The sequence below is a fragment of the Myxocyprinus asiaticus genome, chromosome 7 (assembly GCF_019703515.2).
Source record: "Myxocyprinus asiaticus isolate MX2 ecotype Aquarium Trade chromosome 7, UBuf_Myxa_2, whole genome shotgun sequence".
NCBI classification, from domain to species: domain Eukaryota; kingdom Metazoa; phylum Chordata; class Actinopteri; order Cypriniformes; family Catostomidae; genus Myxocyprinus; species Myxocyprinus asiaticus.
The window spans coordinates 45,794,052-45,807,297 of NC_059350.1; the positions used below are offsets into that span (position 1 = coordinate 45,794,052).

The 13,246-nt window shown below is 34.7% G+C and overlaps 1 long non-coding RNA gene across 1 annotated transcript in view; it reads right to left on the reverse strand.

The window, feature by feature from the left end:
* Nucleotides 1-13,246, reverse strand: part of LOC127444465 (uncharacterized) — a 120,575-nt gene that overhangs the window by 21,007 nt on the left and 86,322 nt on the right. The window contains exon 2 of the long non-coding RNA XR_007897821.1: nt 5,742-5,813. This is a non-coding gene — a long non-coding RNA (uncharacterized LOC127444465). The remainder of the gene's footprint in view (nt 1-5,741; nt 5,814-13,246) is intronic.

Here is a 13,246-nt window from a genome sequence, read left to right on the forward strand (position 1 = left end):
CCTAATAAGCTGACAACGTGTAAGGTCATGTAAACGCCTGAAACAGATTTCTTTTTTCAGGGTATGTCATAAATTCAAAATATTTGTGCAAATGCCTGTTTACATTTTGATGTCAAAAGCAGAGAATAATCTGATTTCAAGTGTCAAGTAATTTTTTTTTCCGTAACAAATATGTTGTCGTATTTTTTTGAGTACGCTGATTTTTGATAGTTATTAGTAAAGTGGTGTGCATGTAAATGGATAATTTGTAATGATGAGATCCTGAAACAAGGAGTGGTGATGGATCTCTGGGGAAGGGGCACATGTACATTCAAATATACCACATCAAGACGCCTTAGGCATCAATAAAACCAAAAGCCATTGATTCTTATGTGTCTCGTAACCGAACGTGATGAACCAAATTTGAAGATGTGACGGTGCAAATGAAATGAGATATTTTCAGTGAATAATGGCTTAAATATTGGTCTGTTCTTCACAACAAGCTATCGTTTGGTTCAGAAGACTTTGAATTGAACAGACTATTTTATTGTGCATTTTATTCTTTTTTGAGCTTGACAGCAACTATATTGCTTTCATCATATGGTAAAGAGCACAGTGAATATTATTAAAAATATCTTCTTCTGTGTTCCGCTGAATCATATGTGTTTGGAACAATACGAGGGTGCATAAATGATAACAGAACTTTTTTCTGGCTGGCTTATATAAATGCATTGTATGAAATTGATGTGTTTTTTTCCCCTGGATTTTAAAGAGTTTATGCTGGAACAGAGCTGAAGGAAACCTAAAGCCCTCATCTATCACCAACTGTTTACCCTTATGTGTATCTACGATATACTGATTTGGGCAGCCATTATTTTCTGTGGACAGTTGTATAACATCTAGTAACCCCAAGTAAACTGCAGCCATTGTACAAGACCTATTGTATCCCATGGTGCTAACACTGTTCCTTCATGACGTCAATGTTTAACAAGAGCGTGTTTACTTTTGAAAGGAAAGAACTGACAGCCATACTGTACATCTCTCGACGGAGGTGAATAAACACTAGCTAGGTTTCTATTAGCTGTGTTAAGGAGGGATTATGTCGTCTTGGGGGAGTTAAAGCTTTGTAAGCGAATGAATTCAAAACCTCTAAATCCTATTAGCTGCATACAGAGGTGTGGGAACACACAGAGCCATGGCTTAACCTTAAGACTGACAGACACACAATTGTGTTTTATTTTATCTATTTGTCCTCTCTCTTAGCACAACACATCCAAGCTCCTATAATCCACATTAATAATATAAATAGTCAGACTCTGAGGTCTTTATAAAACTGATATGTATTTGTTTTGCTGCCCGTGTTTTTTCCTTCCCAGCAACTTTATAAAAAATACTCTGGTATATACATACAGTACATATATATTTATGTATTATGGACACTAACATGGTGGTAATAAAATCTTATTTTCTGAAGTTACTTGGAGTACCATGTCCATTACCATTAGGGTAATTGGCATGAAATACTTCTGTGAAGTTGAATCTATTTTAAACAGCATTTTGCTAATTATAAGTATGTATTATGCATGGAGCATTTATATATGTTTAATTACATGTAATATTTGTACACAGGACAAAAATTGTCACACCAGGACCATTTAAAATGAACAAGTCAAGGCAAAAAATTGCTTAAAAATGGTGGAAAAAAATTAATTGGTGACCAGTTATACAATAAATATACAATAACACTTTCCCATATAGATTTACATAATTTTAATAGGGTATTATTTTACACTATATTACCTCAAATATTAATAAGATATCCCTTTAAGATCAAAGTGTAAGTTAATATTACTCAAGCAACTTTTTTACCCTTACCATATTTTGTAAGAAAAAACATAACCTATATAATAAATACCGAATATAGTTTAGATGCTCTTGTAAACAACACACACACACACAAAAATCATATATAACATGCATATGTATGAATTTGTACTCTGTGTGTGTTTATACAAAAGGGAAAAACATAATAAAAATAAATTAGCTTTCTTGCTCTGTTTCTCTTTCTGTCCATTTTTCTTACCCAGCCACAAAACAGATCTGCTGCCCTGTCAGAAAAAATAAAGTCAAAGCATTGGAGAAGGAGAAACGGGCTGGATGGAGGACAGGAGGAGAAAGGAATAGATAAAGATATGCATTAGTCAGAGGACGAAAGTGCAGGAGAAACCCCATGAATCTCAATCTAACTTTATTCAGCTGGGACCAGGAAAGAGCAAGCCAGCAAGGTCATTTGAGATGGAGTGATGCAAGAATTACACAAGCCTGCCAGGATGATTGTGATTGGTCTTTCTTGATCCTAGATCAAATAACACAAGCCTGGCAGGGCGATTATGATTGGTCATCTCGCTCTTTGATCAACTGTGTATGTCAAATCTGTTTACAGATATTTTCTTTACTTGAAAAGAGCTACAATGTACATTTAAACACTCTTTTTAGATATCAGTTGAGAGCTCTGAAAACAACTCAATAAATCATCAAAATAATAATAATAAATCATATTGATTGTAGATTCACCCAAAAATGAAAATTATGTAAACATTTACTCACTTTCGTGTAGTTCCAAACACACACGACTTTCAGACTAAATTATTTGCATTGTACTGTAGTTTAACATTACTTATTTCTCATTTTTTCTTTTGAAATGGGTAATATTACAATTTGAGGAACTTTGGCCAGTTCAACAAATACCACAGAACCTTTGATAATTTAAAAACATTTTCAGCAAAAATAAATGTAGGCTTAATGTGACTTTCTAAATGCATGGCAAAGGTACTTGTATCAAGGTCAGACATTTTGGTGATTTGTTTAATAATTATTTAAATGCAGCTTTTGGACCAGTATTTACAATTAACATTTTGAATTTGTCCCAAACAGCTGTTTTTCTCTGAGGAAGTAAGAAGCATTTCATAATAATTGTTTTTCTCTGTCTATTGACCATTTACAAAAACAAAAACAAAAAAACTTTTCATTTCAGAATTTGTTTTGTTTGATTTCCCTGGTCAAAAACATCCTAAATGATGCATACAGGATGAAATGCAAATAACAATTTCTATCATAATTTTGAATAAATTCTAAAGGATCCTGATGGGATAAAATAAGAATAAACTGGCAACACTTCAGTTCAGTTCAACTTAATTGTCAGACTCTGAGTCCATTAGCAAACATAAAACATTATAACACACAGACTACAATAAGGCTCCATTTGTTAACATTAGTTATCTATTAGTTAACTTGAACTAACAATGAACAATATATTTTTAGTTCATGATACCTAATGCATTAGCTAATGTTAACAAATGGAACATCCATTTGGCCACATCCACACTAATACGTTTTTGTTTTCCATTTCCTGACATCATTGTTTTCCAAAGTATGCAGCACTAGAGAGCATTTTCGAAAGTCACCATTTTTAGAGGATGAAAAAGCTGTTTCAGTTTGAATGAGACACGTAATTGTAAAAATCCCTGTTTTCAGTTTATTTTTACAGAATTTCATTTATCCAGTAGGATCATATTTGATTATTAGCAGGGCCGTGCACAGACATTTTGAAGGGCAGTGGCCCAAACCATGGAAAAGGGATTTTCCCCATTTACAAACAAACAAACAAGACAACGATCAATAACCAAAAGGAGCATATAAATATAAATTCATACAATAATATAAATTGGAGCATATAAATTCCAGAATCACTTTATGCTGCTTTAATTATCAATATTGGGGTAAAACAAAGGTATTACATGGAATTTGCTAATATACTAATTATTATATAATTAACAAGAGGCAGATAGATTGCTTGCTTACATATGAAATTGGTAGGGAATATTAATCAAACAGCTTTTCGCTGGATAACTTTAATAGCTTCACTATACCTGAAAATAAAATTGGGCTTAGAAAAAAACACTTATGGCAAATTTTAATGTACAGACCTAATTTTAGTCAGACCTAATTTAAGTCTGGTAAATCAGGTGGCTATTAGTGTATCATCTCTAATAATCCAGTGGAGACAATTGGAGAACAACTGTGAATTGAAATGTCTTGTGTTGCTCTTGACAGTTGTGTCACTCACAGATCCAGTAACAGCTGAAAAGCGCAAATTCATGCATATGCGTGAGTGCCTAGCCGCTGTGCGTCCTGCCCCTTTAAGAAACATGCTGCTGTAGCTAAACATAGCATAATATAAATATATTACGCTGAAATAATAAATGGACAAGAATGTTTTTAGGATATCTAATCTTAAATTTTCCCCAAACCATCTCATGGGCCAGATTGGACAAGAGTTGTGTGATTGACACCCCTGAAATGTTTTATCGCTTTGTTAAAGGAAATAAAGGTAATTATAACCGAAATGAAAATGTGTTCTGTACTTATTCGAACATTTTAAATGACATTGGTGCAAATAGAAAAATGTATGAATACGAGTATGATATAAATGATACTGAAGGTACTGTAGGCTAGAGAGATTAAGAAACATACCAAATCCGATCAATGTCAAATAGTACAACATAATAAACAGCAACATTTTACATAGACTAAAACACCAGAAAACAATCACATATAAGACATGATGTGTAAGTTGCTTTTAAAGCATTTGATAAATGAAAGAAAAAAAAAGTACAATAATTTACACCCAGAGAGTCAGCCATTGTGGGAAAAGGGCAGTGGCTTGGGCCACTGTGGCCACCCTGCTGTGCACGTCCCTGATTATTAGATTAATTTAGGATACTTTTGGGTTTCTTCCAAGTTATGATAGAAATACTGTACACATTATGATTTCTGACAACTACTTTGTGCAATCCCTGACACTTTTTACAACAACTCTTTGTACTGTTTGCTTGATTTCCAACAGGAGAATAAACTAACACTAGGCAGCTTTTTTAATTGCATCTAAAACAATCTCCAGTGCTGTACAATTTAGTGAAAAAGGACAATCCATCACTGTGAAGTGTTTGAACAATCTTCAGAATATTCTGTACAGAGTTAAAAAAAAAAAAAAAAAAAAAAAAAATCATCCAGAGGTACAGAGGGTGACAATGAATTTGAACCTGCAGATGCCCTACCGTTGACTGTGATGTCAGCTGTATCATCATAGTCAAACAAAGAAAAATTACAGCTGACCCTTTTGCCTTGGCCCTCAATTGACCCTTCGCAGAGCTCTGCCCCATTTGGTTACTGTTGCTCACTCAGACAAGCTTTAGAACATCCCATAATGAATTGGAGATTATGGATTAAATTGTTGATAAAATGGTAAAATTTGAATTGATGTCATTCTTAGGTGAGCAGGAACGAAGTGTGATTTTACAAAGCATTTTTTTATCTGCCATTTTTCTTAGTAACATTTTAAAGAAGGTGCTCAGCACTACCATCTCTTGTGTTTGCATTTAGTAGCATCTGTTTGAATGTTCTTCGTTTTGCAGATTACAAATGGATGATCAACTTAATGCTCTTGTGTTTGTGCATATTTGTTTGTGATGGAATAAGAACAGAGTAGAATATGTTAAATATTTCTCTTTTTGCTACAGAAAAGAAAATTTGCTCATCTGCAACAAATGAGATTGCAACAGAATAATAAGTATCTCTTTGGCACTATTTTTCCTTATTCATTGTATTTTTCCATTGGCCACCATTTATCAAACATGTCCACCATCATTAGACCATAACTGCACTTGCACATGTCTGTGTGTGACCAAGAACGAGTGCCCTACCCGTGCAGCTGCAGAGATTTTGTTGGTGCTCCTGGGTTCTCAAGTATCCAATCAGATGCCCTTACAGAAAATCTGTAAACACACAGATGAGAACCGACACAAGACAAGTTTGAAAGCAATTCATACTGAAACACTCTTTTAAAAAAAGCTCTTCTATTGTAAGATATATGCCTTACTATATAGCCCTTATCGTATAGCATATGTCTTAAAATATTACACAACATTATTAGTGGTACTTGTTAATAATAGTGGTGCTATGGATATGAATGATACTTGAAATTTTGTGGCTTATTGAGGAGAGGTGTGCTATTACTTTTATAAGTAATTGGACTTATGATTCTACAGTCGAAGAAAGGGACCAAAAAACAAACAAACAAACAAAACCCCATAGACTTACATTAACGGAGAGATCCAAGCAATATCTACTGTAGGGACCAGAATGTCATAGAGACATGGGGGTTTGCTCTTTTAACTTGGGCCAACACAACCACCCAAAACATTCTAGAAACCTTAGCAACAGCACAGCAATGTGCTTAAACACTCAGAGCAAAACCCTGACAACCACCCTAGCATTGAGGCGGCAAGTTTTTTATGTGCAAGCACCTCTTCTTTAGAAAAAGTAAAAATTGAGTAATTTGACAAATTGATAGGCAGGTTTGTATGAAGGTATTATAAAAATGAAGATATTGTATTCAGCACCAAACTCTCTCTCACTTTTTAAAGTGGTTGTTATTAAAACGTTTGGCCTTCTAAATGTCTAGACAAGCAAGGTTATTACTGCTGCTGTTTTAATATAATTATTCAACCCGAATCAAATTGGATGATGTCTGGCATATACTGTATAAAAGCACTGGATGTAAGTGATGTACTGTACCTCCTTATGATGAATCACTTTTGCTGTATTCCTCATTTGTAAGTCACTTTGGGTAAAAGTGTCTGCTAAATGAATAAATATAAATAAATGTAAATATAAGAGCTTACTTCTCAACCATGAATAAATTATGCTTTTTTAGGTGTGTAGTATAAATATATTCCCAGACATACTTCATACTGGAACATGGGCACTGTCCTGTGACCCAAATGTACAGTATGATGTACTTACAATGTCCACGATAATAATTTACTCTAGTGTTGTTACTGTTGTAACTTTCTTGGTACCTATAGCACTCACAGTTTTTCAACCTGACAGTTCTTTAGCTCCCATGACCTGATGGGATAGTAAGGTGTCTGGTCGTTGCACATTTCAGAATCTCAGCCGATGCAGTAGGTCACTGGGGTATTGTTCGTCTACTGTTTCATCAATACTGCAGATTCCTAATTATTTGACATACTGCTTTTTGCATACGATATACAGCAGTAGGGAAGTAGGTATATTCAGATATGGGGCTTGTGTTTTTCTAGTACATCCTTGCAATGCACCATCGCCATTGAAATCAATGGATTTTCAGTGTAAACTATAATGTGTACATTTAGGTGCCATAAGGCCCATTGTAAAGCCATTGTACAAAAGCTTTTGCATACTGTGGTTAAAACACTGTTCCCTCATGATGCCCACATTTTACAAGATGATACATGTAATAACACATACACAGTGTTATACAAATTCAAATGTGGTAAAACATACACCAGAATGGAGTCACTTTCACCAGAACCAAACATTACTAAACATTTTTACAGGAAGTTCAGGAAGAAAAAGTACCAAGAAACTTTTCACCTCATTCTTCAAAGATCTGGAAGCGTTCCATCCCAATAATATTCCATTATCCTATTACATGCAGTTAAGAACCTGTATGGCATCATTCCAAGGACTGGGGCAATTCAAACAATTTAATTATTCCTAAATATCACTGTTGCTTTAAAGCTAATGTGTGTAATTTCTTCTATTTTAATTTTTTTCTTCTTGTTTGCAATTTGACAGGTTTGATGTCTTGTTCTCAAAGACATCATAGAACAAGCTCTGGACTTAAATAAGACTAAATACACTTCTAAAAACAGAGTGCACTTAAACTAATGTGTACAAAACTAATGATCTAAATTCCTTTGTCACTGTATATACTAATGTAAGCCACAGAATATTCTGAACTAAGAATCCATGCAGGACTTTAAAAAGTTGTGCAATAGCAACAGAAGGCGTTAATAATGCGGGATCTTGCTTCAGTTCATAATTCAGAATATAAAATGTAATAAAAAATAATATAACTAAGCCTGTGATGTTTAAATCTTTTATTGTAATAATTACTAGAAATGATTTAAAACTTAACCAAACCCAAAACAGCATGTTAGGCAGAATGTTAGAAACTGACAGCCTTCATCACCATTCACTTTCAAAATATGAGAAAAAAGATGCAATGACATTCAGTGGTGGCTGAGGCTTACATCTCCATCATAATATATTTGTTTGTATTCCGCAGAAGAAAGTCATACGAGATTGAGATGGCATTAAATTGAGTAAATTATGACAGAATTATAATTTAAATAAAAACTTCATAAGTGGGTAACGATCAACACCACTGGTAATGAAACATCTCCTTTTGAAAATAGTGATTTGCACATCATGTATGGTCCATTTTTGTAAAACTCAATTGCTCCCATTCACTAATGTGTCTGCCCTACATACAGAACCCACTGTTCCTGAAATCTGCTTTTTTAAGCCACACTGACCAAGGATTGAGAGCCCTCCAAGGAATATGCCCTGTGGCAATCTCTCTCTCTCTCTCTCCAGAACCTGACATGTTTATATAGTCATACACACACCATACATGCACACACACAATAGGCATCACTATGAGATCTGTGATGACAACTTTAAGACATATTTCAATAGCACAGTCTGCTGCTCTGACAAGAGTCACGCAGCAGTGTATAGGTTGATGAGAAACTAGAGCTTCTTTCATTATTTCTTTCTTTCTTTCTTTCTTTCTTTCTTGTGTTTTGAGTGTAGTTGTTAGCACATTGCTATGTGGTTGGTAATGTGCTCACTTCTGGGTGGTTGCTTGATTTAAGTCAACAGAGCCTACAGCCCAATATAATAACATTATATAACAGTGTTTCTTCCTTCTTTCCATTAATCTTAATTCTAAAATATAGGGAGATTGTTGAGGATTCAGATCAGTCAAAAATTTGGTGTTATCATAAGTCTCTCTCACTTTTACACTATTTCACACACACACTCTCATGACTCTGTTCTTTTGGCCTTTTAACTAGTGTTAATTAAATTAACAGTTCTTATATAGAGGTGTCTTCCTACGCAATTAGCTTGACATAGTGTGGTACATTACCTCCATCTTTGCTGTGACCTTATGTGGCGTAGACAAACTTTTGTATTTTATTTTTTTCTAAATTAATTGCCAGGTTAATGAGTTCACAATGGGTTGTGCCTTTCAGCAAATGATTTTCTAGAATGCTAAGAGAAGTGGAGTGTGTGTGTACTTTTCTGTAAAAATATGTGGACTTTTTGAAGGTTATAGCCTCTTATTCATGCACCAAATTAACAGCTGTAAGCAGTTTTTTGTACTAGTGGCACCAAACGGAATTGCAAAAATAAAGATTTTTTCAACACGGAGGTCTATATTACCTGGAGAGAGCTATCTATTAGCATTACCATTAATTTCAATGGCAGTTGCTTGGCTGGGGCGTGCACCCCTGGAAGTATGCAACCTGCATGCTGCCATCTTTGCTTTCTCAGCACGATTCTTTTTTTTGCCAATCACCTAAACCATTAATTCCATGTGACTAATCACTCTGGAGACTGGCTGATGTCTCAGTGGCTACTTTTGAATAGCCATCAACAGAGAAAGATGCTTTTTGCCTGCATAATAGTGTAGTTACAACATCAACTAGCAGGGGCTACACTTACCTTCCAAATCTTAAGTCCAAAACAGGTTCCCCTGTCTACCATTGTTCACTCACAACAAATAGTCCAGTCCCGAACTCAAGCCAATGGTTGAGGTTGTAAAGAGTGCCTCCAAGTTTTTAGCTATTTACAGAGCCTAGGGCTGTGTGATTTCTCAGGACACTTATTTTAGTGATATCTGTCAGGTAGTAGGGACATTTTGTTTTTTCTTACAGTGCCTTGTGATTTTTTGAGACTGGAAATGGTAAGAGAAAAGAATAGGGAATGGCAGGAAATAGGAGGAAATGAGAGTTTGCCAAGGACAACAGTGATACAAAGTTATTCATTTACATTTGAACCGAAAGCAGTACAGCATCTCAGAATCAATGTTAAAATGTGCATGCATTTGTGTCCACATGTGGGTCATACTGTATGTAAAAGGTACAGAGTCTGTGTATATACCATACTGTATTCTTGCTCTTATTTTGTAACACACAACCTCTTAAGTATTCGCCTTCTGGCTATTCCTTTGCAGTGACCCAGAAAACAAGAATTGGATTGGTACAATAAGAAATCTTCCAATCCAGTTTCAATAACCTAGTAGAATAATGACAACACATTTGTTTGGTAAAACAGGTTATATAATTGTGTGTGTGTGCTATTGTGTGCTAGTGTTCTACAATTTCTTTCAAGGACCTCCTGGTTGCATCACCTGTTTCAGAAATCAATGGGTGAGTAACCAAATGTTTTTATATATGCATTTGTATTCCAGTCAAAACAGCACGAAACAGGTACTTGGCACAGTGAGAATAATGCTCTGGTTAGAGGGAAAGGAAATACTGTACAGTAGCAAGAGAATCCAAGGAGAGGGAAGGACAACAAGAACCCTTTTCACAGACTGGGATGATGCATTTCCGCATTGTTTAACAGCGTAAATCTAACAAACGTTGTTTTTTTTATTATTATTATTTCATGTAAATATATATATAAAAAACACATTTATATTGTTATATTAGTATCTGGCATTAATAATAATAAATAAATCTAGTGGACACTGCTGCAATGGGGTTTCAAATACATCTGCTGAAAGAGTGACAGTAAATGTGGCATCTTTCTATCATCTGTCTTTGGTAATCCATCTCTCTTTTTTCCTCTTTTAGAAAGTCATGGAAATGTAATGGTGTTTTCTCCTTTGCTGTTGGTATCAAATAGAAAAGCAAAAATAATATTTTGCTCCCATTAACCCCTATAGAAGTTTATCCCACAATAGTTTTGTGTTCTGAATTTAGAAATGTGAAAAGGGTCCAGCAAGAGCTAAGTACTGTGATGTGCACGTACATTCACCCTAACTTCAAGTATCCATTTAGAAGCAGATTTATAGCAGGTCAGAAGAAGGCTATCCTAGCCAATATAGTTATTGGTAATATAGTTATAGAGTAATTTAATTTGAAATGGCTTACTGAACATGTACATTGAGGTCCAAAAGTCTACGACTATATTATCTCATATAAACCTGGAAATAAACAAAGTTTTAGGATTTTTAAAAAAAAAAAAAAGAAGAAGAAAAAAAAAAAGAATTATGATGTAAAATATTTAACCTCCTGAGTCCCAAGCGTGAGTGCTGTGTGCATTTTCCATTTCCTTTTTTGATTTGTAACTAGTAGCACCTAATAAACATGCTAAATAAATAAATACATTCTAGAGTAAATAGTTTCCCTAAAAATGTATGTCCACATATGTGGACAGTGGGACTAAGTTGTGAAATTTTAAATAATATCAAGCTATGGAAAGTGTTGGTTATTCTGTAAAGCTGATTTTCTGTAAAGCTGCTTCAGAACCATGTGTATTGGGAAAAGCACAAATAAAAAAACTATACAAATAAAAATTATTTGACTTGATTTTACTTTTATTTTACAATGTTTGTTTCTACTTTGGCAACAAAATCTCAATGCTCTCTTTTTGCACTGTCAAACAAACAAGTGACAGCCAGTGCTGAAGCATTTTACCAATCAAACATTAGCATAATTAATTCTGATATATAAATGTAGTGTGTGCTGTCTGCACTGGTCTCAGAACGGTTTTGAAATGCACCATATTTTTATCCTAACGCCATAAAAAGCCTCTGAAAGCAAAAGATTTTTCTTAATGTGAAAATGCACAGTAAATATAGGATTTCTATTGAAAACCTTGTGCTATTGTACATGGCACATAAATCGCTCAAATTTTAAAAATTGCACATCGGATGAAACTAGAGACTCTAATCTTTTGACTCAAACATGTTTAAATGTAAAAACGTAATTAGGTTTTTTACCAGATGTAGTTTTGTTATCGTTTCTCCGAAAGACAAACTCTGCTGTGATCGGCACCATGTTGTTTTGTCACATGACTCCGTTGAAAGTTTAACCCTTTACTGAGAGCCCAGAGTCCCATGAACTGAGATCAGACAGTTTAAATTAAATGAAATTATGCGATGCGTATAGCAAAACCAAAATACAACATCCACGCATGTGTACAGTGGGTCACATGAGGTTAAAAGATCCTGTGCTATTTCTAGGTCATTAATCAAATTCAAGCAAATTTAAACTCATTTGTACACAAGGTCAGATTTCCTTGGTCCATTGAAACACAAAAGATGATCTTTAGAACATACTACGATAACATGGATGGACAGGTTTAGAACAAATTTGTGTCAAAGCAAAAAGGGGGACATACCCAAATACATACAAATACACTGTATAAATAACTGATTTTCAAATCAAGAAACACAATAATAACAAAATATCATGATTTTTTTTAATTCTCAGATGTTGTACAGTATGTGCATTTTTTTGCTTTTGACTTGCAAAAGAGTATATATGAAAATGCATCTACATTAACATTTATGTGACTGGGACAAAAAATAACACTTCATGATGAGACAGTGTTCTGGTAAATAGCATATGCAGAAGCATCAGATCTGTGAAATACACAAATGAAGCATCAACCATCCGCCCCCATCCAACTTTCCGCTGCTTGGAAGCATCCACACACCAGCAGAATCTTAATCAACAGAAGGTTACTGCAGATCACACCATTTTAATTGATAGCTAAGGATGCCAGCTGAATTTCAAGCTTATAAGGTGATAGTATCACATAACCAGAAATGAGTGATACCTCATTATTTTAAGATATTAGGAAGAGAAAGGACAGAAACAAGATTTACATGAAATACAAAATTAATGAAAGCACACATTTATACAGGCTTCAACCAATATGAATTACATAAATAATTATGTAACATATATTTCAGGTTTCAAACTATTCGGTGAGATGTGCTGTGCTACCTATGCTGTGGATGACCCACTTGTTGGCAGTCCTTGCCGAACCTATCAAGTATTAAAAAACAGTCAGTTTGAAATTTTACTTTGCCCTGTGAGGTGGAAATATCATTGAAACTACTATAGTTCAGTTTAACTGTCAGGATCTTAATTACTATGATGTCAAGAGTGGGTAAACGTCATGGTTACTTTTGTAACCTCCGTTCCCTGATGGAGGGAACGAGACGTTGTGTTGATGTAGTGACACTAGGGATCACTCTTGGGAGCCCCGACCACCTCTGCTTTTTGAAAAAAGGCCAGTGGGAATTGGCGAGTGGACTCCAAGCCGAGAAAAGAGATGCTCTGAACCGGGGAGA